We start from the raw sequence: 13,601 nt of genomic DNA, 5'->3' as shown, positions 1-13,601 counted from the left end.
GGAAGGTGTCGTCTTAAACAACACACCTTCTTTTTACGGTGGAACCACTCTTAGTAGCTGTGCCTTCATGAGACAGCTATCTTTGGAGGAAGTTCTAACCTTTCCTTGTCTCAGTTCACTTCAGTCGCTCAGTCATGTCCAACTCTTTGCGACTCCATGAACTGCAGCACACCAGGCTTCCCTGTCCATCTCCAGCTCCTGGAGTCCACTCAAACCCATGTCCGTTGAGTCAGTGATGCCATCCAACCATCTCATCCTCTGTTGTCCCCTTCTCCTCCTGCCCCCAATCTTTCCCAGCATCAGGGTCTTTTCAAATGAGTCAGCTCTTTGCATCAAGTGGCCAAAGTATTGGAGTTTCAGCTTTAGCATCATTCCTTCCAAAGAAATCCCAGGGCTGATCTCCTTCAGAATGGACTGTTTGGATCTCCTTGCAGTCGAAGGGACTCTAAAGAGTCTTCTCCAACACCACAGTTCAAAAGCATCAATTCTTCTGTGCTCAGTCTTCTTTATAGTCCAGCTCTCACATCCATACATGACCACTGGAAAAACCATAGCCTTGACTGCTGCGAACCCATAAACAGCACACCAGGCTCCCCTGTCCCTGGGATTCTCCAGGCAAGAACACTGGAGTGGGTTGCCATTTCCTTCCCCAATGCATGAAAGTGAAAAGTGAAAGTGAAGTTGCTCAGTTGTGTCCGACTCTCAGTGACCCCGTGGACTGCAGCCTACCAGGCTCCCCCGTCCCTGGGATTTTCAAGGCAAGAATACTGGAGTGAGTAGCCATTTCCTTCTCCAATAGCCTTGACTAGACGGAACTTTGTTGACAAAGTAATGTCTCTGCTTTTTAATATGCTGTCTAGGTTGGTCATAACTTTCCTTCCAAGGAGTAAGCGTCTTTTAATTTCATGGCTGCAATCACCATCTGCAGAGATTTTGGAGCCCCACCCCCCCCGCCAAAAAAAGTCTGACACTGTTTCCACTGTTTACCCATCTATTTGCCATGAAGTGATGGGACCGGATGCCATGATCTTAGTTTTCTGAATGTTGAGTTTTAAGCCAACTTTTTCACTCTCCTCTTTAACTTTCATCAAGAAGCTCTTTAGTTCTTCACTTTCTGCCATAAGGGTGGTGTCATCTGCATATCTGAGGTTATTGATATTTCTCCCGGCAATCTTGATTCCAGCTTGTGCTTCCTCCAGCCCAGCATTTCTCATGATGTACTCTGCATATAAGTTAAATAAGCAGGGTGACAATATACAGTCTTGATGTGCTCCTTTTCCTATTTGGAACCAGTCTGTTGTTCCATGTCCAGTTCTAACTGGTGCTTCCTGACCTGCATACAGACTTCTCAAGAGGCAGGTCAGGTGGTCTGGTATTCCCATCTCTTTCAGAATTTTCCACAGTTTATTGTGATCCACACAATCAAAGGCTTTGGCATAGTCAATAAAGCAGAGATAGATGTTTTTTTGGAACTCTCTTGCTTTTTTGATGATCCAGCGGATGTTGGCAATTTGATCTCTGATTCCTCTGCCTTTTCTAAAACCAGCTTGAACATCTGGAAGTTCATGGTTCATGTATTGCTGAAGCCTGGCTTGGAGAATTCTGAGCATTACTTTACTAGTGTGTGAGATGAGTGCAATTGTGCAGTAGTTTGAGCATTCTTTAGCATTGCCTTTCTTTGGGATTGGAATGAAAACTGACCTTTTCTAGTCCTGTGGCCACTGCTGAGTTTTCCAAATTTGCTGACATATTGAGTGCAGCACTTTCACAGTATCATCTTTCAGGATTTGAAATAGCTCAACTGGAATTTCATCACCTCCACTAGATTTGTTCATAGTGATGCTTCCTAAGGCCCACTTGACTTCACATTCCAGGATGTCTGGCTCTAGGTGAGTATGAGTGATCACACCATCGTGATTATCTGGGTCATGAAGATCTTTTTTGTACAATTCTTCTGTGTATTCTTGCCACCTCTTCTTAATATCTTCTGCTTTTGTTAGGTTCCTACCATTTCTGTCCTTTATTAAGCCCATCTTTGCATGAAATGTTCCCTTGGTATCTCTAATTTTCTTGAAGAAATCTCTAGTCTTTCCCATTCTATTGTTTTCCTCTATTTCTTTGCATTGATCACTGAGGAAGGCTTTCTTATCTCTCCTGCTATCCTTTGGAACTCTGCATTCAAATGGGTATATCTTTCCTCTTTTTCTTTTCTCAGCTATTTTTAAGGCCTCCTCAGACAACCATGTTGCTTTTTTGCATTTGTTTTTCTTGGGCATGTGCCAGGGTCCAGCCCCGGTGGATCCAGGGAAATTCGAAGGAGAGACGACTTCAGCGATCAGAATACGATAGCTTTAATTAAATATTAATTAGAGATATAAAGAGTAATAGAATAAGGATAGCTCAGCGAGAAAATTCAGTGGAGAAAAGAGGCTAAATAACTTGGTTTATGTGGAAAGCTAATAAAATTCCAAAATAATGAATTTACGTCACCTACGTAGGCCACAGGCGTCCTCCCGTTCTCCCAAAGGAGAGGAGACACTAAGGCCTCCCCAGTCAGATCTTAGAAGCCCAGGCATAATTAGTAGGCTTGACAAGCCTCCACGTTCCAGATGGGGATTCAGCCAGAAGGTGAGAGAAAGAACGATATGGGGAGACCAGTCTTTCGAGGAACTGATCCCATTTTTTATTTTTCCAGGGTCTGTTTTTATACACTGAGATGTTATACAAAAGTCACGTGGGGTCAGCAGTCCTGACTTTTATTAAAGTCAGGTGCTTCATACAAATGTATACAGAGGTCTTAGGGGTGTTACATCATCTTCTGGCCAGGGGGCCTGCTGACAACTTATGACCCTCTCCTTGTGACAGCGGTCAGTCAACCAGAATACTTATTTATCCAGGGGTGATTATTCTTAAAACAAACGCCACCTTCCGAAGGCACCAGATAAAGTTACATCCTTATAGGGTGAGGGTGTAGTGGGTTTTAATTAAGGAAAGAATTTGCTTAGCCTAAGGTCTAACATAATTAATATCAAAGGTTAATACTTATTTCTTCTATATATTCATTAATGTGTATAAGGGCAGGGGATGTGGAGACTTAGCAGTAAACATTGGCTCAACAAATGAAAAACCCTTCACCAATACAATTTCTAATCAGCCCACTATACTACACTAATAATTTTCTGACTTCTCAAAAGAATCTGTTTTTAGAAGGTTTAAAGCATTTCGTGCCTCTCACGGTTGGGAGGCTGTGAACAATCACATGTGGCCGGACAAGCCTGTCAGGCAGGCTAGAGAACCTTCAGAGGAGTTTGTAGGTTGAAACACTCCTATCACGTCCAGGAATTATTATTAACTGGAGCTCTAAGTTAACTCCTTCTCTGAAAGAGGTGGTGGGGGACAGCCCCCCGTAAAGTCAGAGGTGTAGGTGAGAGCACAAAGTAGTAAAGTAGGCAGACTCTGGTTTTGGGGGTAGATGCTTGAGAATTTCCAGGGGGACTCCTGAGGCTCGATCCCACCTTTGCGTATGTCGAGCCTCCTTCCTCATGACCTTTGCCACGGGCGGAGGTCCTCACGCTGGCTCCTGGCAGGCACGGTCTTGATTCCTGTCTCCTGTACAATGTCATGAATCTCCATCCATAGTTCATCAGGGACTCTGTCTATCAGATCTAGTCCCTTAAATCTATTTCTCACTTCCACTGTATAGTCATAATGGATTTGATTTAGGTCATACCTGAATGGTCTAGTGGTTTTCCCTAGTTTCTTCAATTTAAGTCTGCATTTGGCAATAAGGAGTTTATGATCTGAGCCACAGTCAGCTCCTGGTCTTGTTTCTGCTGACTGTATAGAGCTTCTCCATCTTTGGCTGCCAAGAATATAATCAATCTGATTGTCTACCCTCCCTATTATGTGTAACAGTGTCTCTCTTTTCACAGTCAGGAGTCCATATTGCTATTTATCAGCTTTAGCTCTAACATTAACAGCAGCACCACGTATATTATCACTGTGAAAAGTGAAAGTGAAGTCGCTCAGTCGTGCCCGACTCTTTGCGTCCCCATGGATAGTAGCCTGCACCAAGCTCCTCCATTCATGGGATTTTCAAGGCAAGAGTACCAGAGTGGGTTGCCATTTCCTTCTCCAGGGAATCTTCCCAACCCAGGGATCGAACCCAGGTCTCCCACATTGTAGACAGATGCTTTACCGTCTGAGCCACCAGGGAAGTCGGTACTCATCAAAAGATTCTTCAATAAGGCACAGCAGCATCTGTAGCCAAAAGCGATTGAGATCACTTCACCTCTGCTGTTTGTTCAGTGTAATTAGCTATCATCCTCCTTGTTTGTTTTTCTCATCTTCCCACATAGGCTTAATTCCATCCTTAAAAAGTGAGTATTCACAGCTGGACATTAAATTACTAGGCAACTGGATATGGTTGTACAGAGCCCAAAAGCCTTCAAGAGTATCAAACTTAGAGATCAGTTGAAGGTTTGCTTTTTGCCAAGTTTTGCTTTTATCATTTTTAAAAAGCCAGAGTGCCCATCTGTTCTGTAAGGGATGTTTCATATATTGTTCTGGATTAGCCACCTCCTGATAGATTTCTCTTTTCTCTGCAGGTAGGAATTAGGAGTAGAGGTGGTTTCTGGTTCCACAGTCACCATCTTAGATCCCTCTCCATAATAAGTGATTTTAAAAGTACTTCAAAGCATGGGTTATTTTATTTCTCCTTATAAAACTCTGTATTTCAAATGCTTTGGTTAAGAAAAACCAGTCTAAAACTTTGAAACTAAACACAGGCTTTTCAATCTTCTCCCCCATGCAACTATGCCCTTCACAGTATGGTGCTTTCTCTTCATAACATCCTGCTCGATGCAGTGATTTTTCAGGAGGGTCATGGAGGAGAGGTGATGAGTCCTAGGGTGCAGGTGAGGAGTTTCCTGAACCTCTTGAAACACTAGTTTTAAATCAGTCTTTAGTTACTGCTTTTGAATGTGGATAGCATTGCTGGATAGTCATGATGCTTAAATTTGTTGGAATTTCCTGGAAGCTTAGATCGCATACTATTTTGGTGATTAAAAAAAAGACCACTTAGAATAAAAACATACACTTATTAGGCATGTGCCCAGACTAGCCCTAGGGATACAACATGAATTATTGTGAACCTTAACGCTGAGAAATCTTAAGATCAGGAAGCCAAATGTGTCATAAAATAATTTCGATTTAGTATGAGAGGTAATGCGTTGGAATTCCAGTAGAACTATTCAAAACCCAAAAGGAGGATGCCATCAAGGTGTTGCATTCAATATGTCAGCAAATCTGGAACACCCAGCAGTGGCTACAGAACTGGAAAAGGTCAATCCTCATCTCAATTCCCAAGGGTAGTATCAAAGAATGTGCTAACCATCGGACAATCGCACTCATCTCCCATGCTAGTAAGGTCATGCTTAAAATCTTGCATGCTAGGCTTCAGCATTATGCAAACCAAGAACTTCCAGATGTTCAAGCTGGGTTTAGAAAAGGAAGAGGAACCAGAGATCAAATTGCCAACATTTGCTGAATCATAGAGAAAGCTAGGGAATTCCAGAAAAACATCTACCTCTGTTTCATCAACTACACCATTTGACTACAGCATTTGATTGTGTGGATCATAATAAATTGTGGAAAGCTCTTATGGAGATGGGAATACCAGACCACTTTACCTGTCTCCTGGGAAATCTGTATGCGGGTCAAGAAGCAACAGTTAGAACCCTATATGGAACAACTGATCTGTTCAAGGTTGAGAAAGGAGTACGACAGTACTGTCTGCTGTCACCCTGTTTGTTTAATCTATACTCTGAGCATATCATGAGAAATGCCAGGCTGGATGAGTTACAAGCTGGAATCAAGATAGGTGGGAGAAACATCAACAACCTCAGATATGCAGATGATACCACTCTAATGGCAGAAAGTGAAGAGGAACTAAAGAGCCTCTTGATGAAGGTGAGGGAAGAGTGTGAAAGAGCAAGCTTACAACTAAATATTAAAAAAAAGTAAGTTCGTGGCATCCGGCCCCATTACTTCATGGCAGATAGAGGGGGGAAAGGTGGAAGTAGTGACAGATTTCCTCTTCTTGGGCTCTAAAATCACTGCGGATGGTGACTATGGCCATGAAATCAGAAGATGTTTTCTTTTTGGCAGGAAAGTTATAACAAACCTAGACTGTGTGTTGAAAAACAAAGACATTACTCTGCTGACAAAGGTCCATATAGTCAAGGCTATGGCCTTCCCAGTGGTCACATACAGTTGTGAGAACTGGACCATAAAGAAGGCAGAATGCTGAAGAATTGATGCCTTTGAACTGTGGTGCTGGAGAAGACCCCTGAGAGTCCCTTGGACAGCAAGGAGATCAAACCAGTCAATCCTAAAGGAAATCAACCCTGAATATTCATTGGAAGAACTGATGCTGAAGCTGAAACTCCAGTGTTTTGGTCATCTGTTGTGAACAGCTGACTCATTGGAAAAGTCCCTGATGCTGGGAAAGATTGAGGACAAAAGAGGGCGTCAGAGGATGAGATGGCTGGATGGCATCACTGATGCAATGTACATGAACTTGGGCAAACTCTGGGAGATGGTAAGGGACAGGGAGGCCTGGGGTGCTCCAGTCCATGAGGTTGCAAAGAGTCAGACGTGACAGGACGACTGAACAACAACAGCAAATGAAAGGTAAAACTTTTGACTGTGCAAAGCACAAGGAGAAAATTATCTGAGAGATGGAAAATCTTTACAAAGAAGTAATCTATAAGCCAGGTTTTGAAAATTATTTATGAATTACCTAGGTGACAAAACAGGCATTCCAGACAGGCCATTAGCCATTCAATAAATATTTATTGAGTGTCTACCATTGCCTGGAAAATCCCATGGGCAGAGGAGCCTGGTAGGCTGTAGTCCTTGGGGTCGCTAAGAGTCGGACACAACTGAGCGACTTCACTTTCACTTTTCACTTTCATGCATTGGAGAAAGAAATGGCAACCCACTCCAGTGTTCTTGCCTGGAGAATCCCAGGGACGGGGGAGCCTGGTGGGCTTCCGTCTATGGGGTCGCACAGAGTCGGACACGACTGAAGCAACTTAGCAGCAGCAGCAGAACCATATAGTAGGTGCCTCATGGGGTATAACGTGCAAAGGCTGGAGATACAAGTGATATTTTAGAATATGTTATTGTCAAAGCAGAAAATATAATAAATAGATGGAGCAGTAGGAAATGAAGGTGTGAACTGAGGAAAGATATATCCAAATTCATATCCCATATCCACCACACTTACTTGGTCTATGCTGCTGCTGTTGCCAAGTTGCTTCAGTAGTGTCCGACTCTGTGTGATCCCATAGACGGCAGCCCACCAGGCTCCCCTGTCCCTGGGATTCGCCAGGCAAGAACACTGGAGTGGGTTGCCATTTCCTTCTCCAATGCATGAAAGTGAAAAGTGAAAGTGAAGTCACTCAGTCATGCCTGACTCTTAGCAACCCCATGAACTGCAGCCTACCAGGCTCCTCCGTCCATGGGATTTTCCAGGCAAGAGTACTGGAGTGGGTTGCCGTTGCCTTCTCCGTACGTGGTCTATAGACATCAGCAAATAACATGAGCTCATTAAATATCAGCTCTCCCATCCGAACAATATAAGAAAGACTGTTTATTAGGTTATTAGGAAAGTTAAATGAGCTTATAGTTATAAAAGTTCATGGCATCGAATAAGGACTAAAATATTAATTATTATATCTATCATCTTTTGCTGAATAATAACTACAAAATATTTGTGGCCTACAATAATTAGCATTTATTTTCATGTTCATTGAGTCTGCAGGTCAACTGGTGATCAACTGATCTAGACTGTGGTTGGCCAGGAAGTTCTGCCTCAGGCTTGTCTGCTTAACCCACATATCTCATTCTGGGCTCAGATTTCAGGGACAAAGGCAATCAGGGTATGTTCTTAGAGTGATGGCAGAAGCACAAGCCCAACCATGCAAGCTCCTTTCAAGCCTCTGTTCATGCCACATTCCTAACATACCTTCGGTCAAAGTAATCACATGGCTAAGTCAAAAGTCAGGGCGGGAAAGCACTCTATGCCTCCATGGAAAAATGACAAGGATGTGGATGTATAATACAGAGAGGAATAAGGTTTGGCAGTGATTTACTTTGTTATATATATATATATATTTTTTTTTTTTTTTTTTTTAATAGCAAAGGCCTTATGTATCAGCCTAAGGAGTTTGAACTTCATTCTTCAGGTAATGGGAAAACACTTGATCAAACCTGTGATTTTATTTATTTATTTTGGATATTTATTTTATTTGGCTGTGCTGGGCCTTAGTTGTGGCACGTGGGATCTTTCTTTCTTTTTTTTTTCATTTTTGGCTATGCTTGGTCTTTGCTATTGCACCAGGGCTTTTCTCTAATTGCAGCGAGCAGGGGCCGTTCTCTAGTTGCAGTGTGAGGGCTTCTCATCACAGTGGGTTGTTTTGGAGCATGGACTCTAGGGCACATGGGCTTCAGTAGTTGCTGCATGTGGGGTCAGTAGTTGCAGCTTATGGGCTCCAGAGCACAGGCTCAGTAATTATAGCCCATGGGCTTAGTTGCCCTATGCCATGTGGGCAACCACTGAACCACCAGCGAAACTCCCAAGGCAGAATCTTCAATCTTGGTTGCAGCACATGGGCTCTTTTAGTTGCAGCATTTGGGATGTTTTGTCTCAGTATGTGGGATCCAGTTCCCCAACCAGAAATCAAACCCAGGCCTCCTGCATTGGAGCTCAGAGTCTTAGCCACTGGACCACCAGGGAGGTCCCAAACCTGATTTTAGAACACAGGTCGCCCTGATGTTGTGGAGAAGAGAATTGAAGACAAATATGACTAAAAGCAGAAATACCCTGACTAAATACAAATAATATGATTTCTTAAAAATGACAAAGGCCTGAGCTAGAGTGGTGCCTTGGCCTGCATCAAAGCAAGAGACTCCATTGAATAAAAAGAAGAGAGTAATACAGTAGGCTAATCCTGGGGCTGAATCTTAAAGAATTTATTAATTTTATTTTATTGCTTTGTTCTTTAAGATTATTGAATAAATCTGACCAGAGCAGTTCTTCAGGCCATGGAATTTAGACTTAATAAATGAGAAGTAATCTTTAATTGCATAAAATAGTCTCCTGTTGGATGATGTAGAAAGTGAACTCAGAGGTTTACTAGAGGCAGCTTATACTGACTTGGTAAGAACCAACTGTTAAGTTATCAAGAATTTTGTGAGCCAGTTGACTTACATATTAAAAATTAAAATATTGATTTATATTATTAAAAATTAAACTGTATAAACTTACAATGAAATATACTGAAAATAAAGATAATTACTCTGCTTCCAGTCAAGATGAAGTAACAGGAAATGGATTGACTTGTCCCATGTGGCGCTAGTGGTAAAAAACGCACCTGCCAATGCAGGAGATGTAAAAGACATGAGTTCAATCCCTGGGTCAGGAAGATCCCCTGGAGGAGGGCATAGCAATCCACTCCAGTATTCTTGCCTGGAGAATCCCATGGACAGAGGAGTCTGGTGGGGTCTCAAAGAGTTGGACGTGACTGAAGTGACTTAGCACACACATGAAAAACAATTTTTTTTAAACTTAGACAAAAATATGAAATAGCAGTTTTCTGGACATTGGGCATCTGGTAACAGAAGACAGTGATCCCCAAGGGATGAGAAACAAATGAAAAGAAGCCTGCAAGTGGCCCCAGCTTACTGCCCTGAGAAGCTTCGCAGCCATGGAGCAGAGAGGGAGCATGCCAGGAGAGCCCAGGACTCGCTGAGCTGAGGAGACAGACCTGAGGGTCCAGGGATAGATAGCAAGGGAGCTCCAGTTCTCAGGCCAATACCAGGGGAGAGACCTGCAGGGAGAGAGCATCTTAGAACTCTGGATAGGGTCCCACTGGAATATTATGCAGAGTACCAACCAGTACATGCATCTAAGAAAATAATTTGATTCTGGAGAAACAACTATCTGAAAGGATTACAGGAAATAGTAGTCTGTGCTCACACATGATCTGAAATAGTGCCTGTTCCCACAGCTGGAAAAACTCAAAATTTGGATAAAATACTCAGAAAGGCCTTGTCTTGGTACTAGGGAACATTCAAATCTAGACAAAACACTGCTCTGGCCTCACCTTAAAAACCCTGAAAATTGAGGCCCAAAAGGAACAAACCATTTTCAAATAACTACATCTCAGAACGGAGAAGGCAATGGCACTCCACTCCAGTACTTTTGCCTGGAAAATCCCATGGGCAGAGGAGCCTGGTAGGCTGCAGTCCATGGGGTTGCTAAGAGTCAGACACAACTGAGCGACTTCACTTTCACTTTTCACTTTCATACATTGGAGAAGGAAATGGAAACCCACTCCAGTGTTCTTGCCTGGAGAATCCCAGGGACGGGGGAGCCTGGTGGGCTGCCATCTATGGGGTCGCACAGAGCCGGACACGACTGAAGCGACTTAGCAGCAGCAGCACATCTCAGAAAAAGCTTAAGAAGATGTACAGGAGTACATCAATATGCTGCACTCAACAAAGTAAAATTCAGAATGTCTAATCCAAGATTACAGGATTGCAAAGAATTAGGAAAACAGGAGCCGGAGAAAGAAAAATTAATCAATTAAAACCAACTCAGAACATACAGAGTTCATAATTGGCAGAAAGACTATAAAACTTATTTATTTTAGCTATATTCCATGTGCTCAACATTTAAGTTCAAATACAGACGTTAGGAAGTTGGTGAAATTGAATACATAGCAATAGAAATAAAACCCAAAGAGTGAAAATAAATTTTTTAAATGAAATGAGCATCACTGAATTTGGAGATAGAAACAACCCCAATATCAATCAGTAGGTAGATGGATAAACAAATTATAGTATGTTCATATGATGAATTTGGCTCAGCAGTGAAAAGGATAAGTTATTGATATGTACAATATGGGTGAATCTCAAAATAATTAGTCTCTGAGAGAAGTATCATAATGAAAGGGTATACATTGTATGATTCTACCCATATAAAGTTCTAGAAAATCCAAATTATAGTGGCAGCAGTTATCATTGATTGCCTGAGGAACAGAGTAAGGATGGGAGGGGCAGAAGGAAGGGATTACAAAAGGGTACAAGGGAAGTTTGGCGGGTGATGGATATTCTATTGATGGTTTCATGGGTACATAAATATATCAAAAATTATCAAGTTGTACACTTTACACATGTGCTTTTTATTTTATATCAATTAGACCTCAGTTAAAAAAAGTCTGACCCACAGTGGTGATTGAGTAAAATTTAGCTGTATTGAACACACACACACAGAGATAAGAAATATTTAGAACTTATCATTTCCTAATTATTTTTCCACATTCTATTGTCATCTATGTTCTTGGGATTACTGTTTACACATATTGTATCAGTATGGTGACATACGATATTGTGCCGCTTTTCATCTCTGCACAATTCCACATTCACTGGTATCATGCTGATAGCTTGAAATGGGTCATGTTGGGAACATATACCTCACAGAAACTGTCAAATGCTACAAATCATGGCCCCTCACCTTCCACCCCACCCCCACCCCAATTCCAAGAGCTGTAGTTAGAGATGCAGGTCTAAAACCAGGTATTCTGTTCCTAAGTCCAGTGATCCTTTCACCAAACCATGCTACGCATCTCACCAGCATACCTAGAAACTGCTCAGAGACACACAGGGGAGTGGCAGACTGAAGCTGAGACTTAAAGGGCCATTTCCTCCGCCTTCCAGCCCAAGGAGCAGCATGAGTTAACACTGTGAGGCACAAGACATTTTCTTCACTGTTTCCTCTCGTTTTTACTTCTTCCCTACTCCCTTAACTCCCTTTCCATCTTCTTTTCATCTGATAAAGAAACAGATCTGCTCTCAGACAGCAGTGCTTAACAAAAAGGGATACCTTATTTATAGTGGAATTTCAGCAATCTCTAAAAATGATTTTTTCTTTTAGCAAGGGTTCTTCCCAACACTTCTTGATGGTAATATAGGAATATGTCAACTATATTTCTGCTCCCAAATAGGACATATAATTTAAAGATGAAATTTATACATTTCCACAGTTTTTTGAAATCTGGATTTTACCAGAAAATCCACATATGCCAAATTTCTGTCTTCACAAGCCTGTGTGTATAACAAATAGAGTTAAATTAGTTAGTTAAATGTTAATCATTTAGTTGTGTCCAAATCATTGTTTCCCCATGGACTGTAACCCTCCAGGCTCCTCTTTCCATGGAATTCTCCAGGCAAGAGGATGGCCATTCCTCCTTCAGGGCATCTTCCCAACCCATGGATCAAATCCAGGTCTCCTGCATTGCAGGCAGTTTCTTTGCCATTTGAGCCATCAGGGAAACCTGGAGTTAAATAAGGGATCAATCAAATTTCACATTCCTGACCCCAACAACTATCACTGGACTTCCAGAATCCCTTTGAATTCTTAGGGCATGTTTCACATCAGCTTAGGAAGTCCTCTCAAATGCTCTGGGGTTCTGGTTATCTGGTTAATGTGTTTTCCAGGAAGGGAAGCCCCTGAAAGTTGTGCCTGGCACTGCTGCCTCTGTCCAGTATAAGGTAGAATCTATTGAAGGTGTCGTCTTTCATTGCTTTCAGAGCTGCCAAATCTGGAGGCACCAAAGCAGCCCTATATTTTCTATTGCTGGTGATGCCAAGTCATGCTGATCTGTGAAAAGACAAGTGGAGGATACCCCTCTTCGTGGATTATCTCAAGCTGTGTTCTCCTAGCTCCTAGAGTGCCATATAATACATTCCTTGGAATTTTTGGTAACTTTTCTTTCTGGAGGGCTCCAATAAGAACAAATGTAGTGGAGTCTGGGGACAAGTATCCAAGACACAGAACTTACTGTTTCTTCCATCTTTGGCTTCCCCCTTCCTCCCAAAGGGAGGAAGGGGGACTATGCAGGTGTCAGAGATGGCAGAGGAGAAAAGAAAAGTAGAAAAACAAGATAGAAGTCTGGTCCAGACATATCTAAATGCTGGTTTTGATTCAGTAGGGCTCTGCTACATCCAATAATGTGAATAACCTTTAATTTTTCCTATTGTGGTAAAAATTGGTCTCATTTAAGCTCCTTGAACTAATTCTTACCATACTGGTGAGATGTCTGGGTGGCACATACAGAGGTGGTCCATGGTTGTTAAAGGAAATTATACAAGTGTTAGATCATATTGCCCAGTAGCTTAGCTTTTGTTTTGTTTTTTTAACTAATGGTCCTTCTCATTCTATCACTGAAACTGGTATTTTTGTTTTTGTGGGAAAAAAATTGAGAAGGGTGCATTCAAACGGCAGGAAGAAATGCACAATAAAGAATCTTTTCCTCTTCCTTCTTTTAGATAATGTTAGCATTAACTAAGGTATAGATCCTAGCACATGAAATCAGTTTTATAAAGAGAAAAATGAGGCTCTGAGGGATTCAATGTGTTAAATTCACAAAGTCCTATCAGGCAGAGAAGAACTAAAAGTCTGTGTCCCTGGACTCCTAAATCAGCAGCCAACCCTCTGTGTTGGCTGCTTGCTTATCATTTTATATTATCTA

At 41.9% G+C, this 13,601-nt stretch overlaps 1 pseudogene; it reads right to left on the bottom strand.

The window, feature by feature from the left end:
- Positions 1 to 13: 13 nt before the first annotated feature.
- Positions 14 to 4,652, bottom strand: LOC102400946 (annotated as a pseudogene).
- Between the last annotated feature and the right edge of the window lie 8,949 nt (positions 4,653 to 13,601).

Source organism: Bubalus bubalis, chromosome 10, assembly GCF_019923935.1.
Source record: "Bubalus bubalis isolate 160015118507 breed Murrah chromosome 10, NDDB_SH_1, whole genome shotgun sequence".
Lineage (NCBI taxonomy): Eukaryota > Metazoa > Chordata > Mammalia > Artiodactyla > Bovidae > Bubalus > Bubalus bubalis.
Note: the sequence above shows the minus strand (reverse complement) of the source record. Positions and strands in the feature narration are given on the sequence as shown.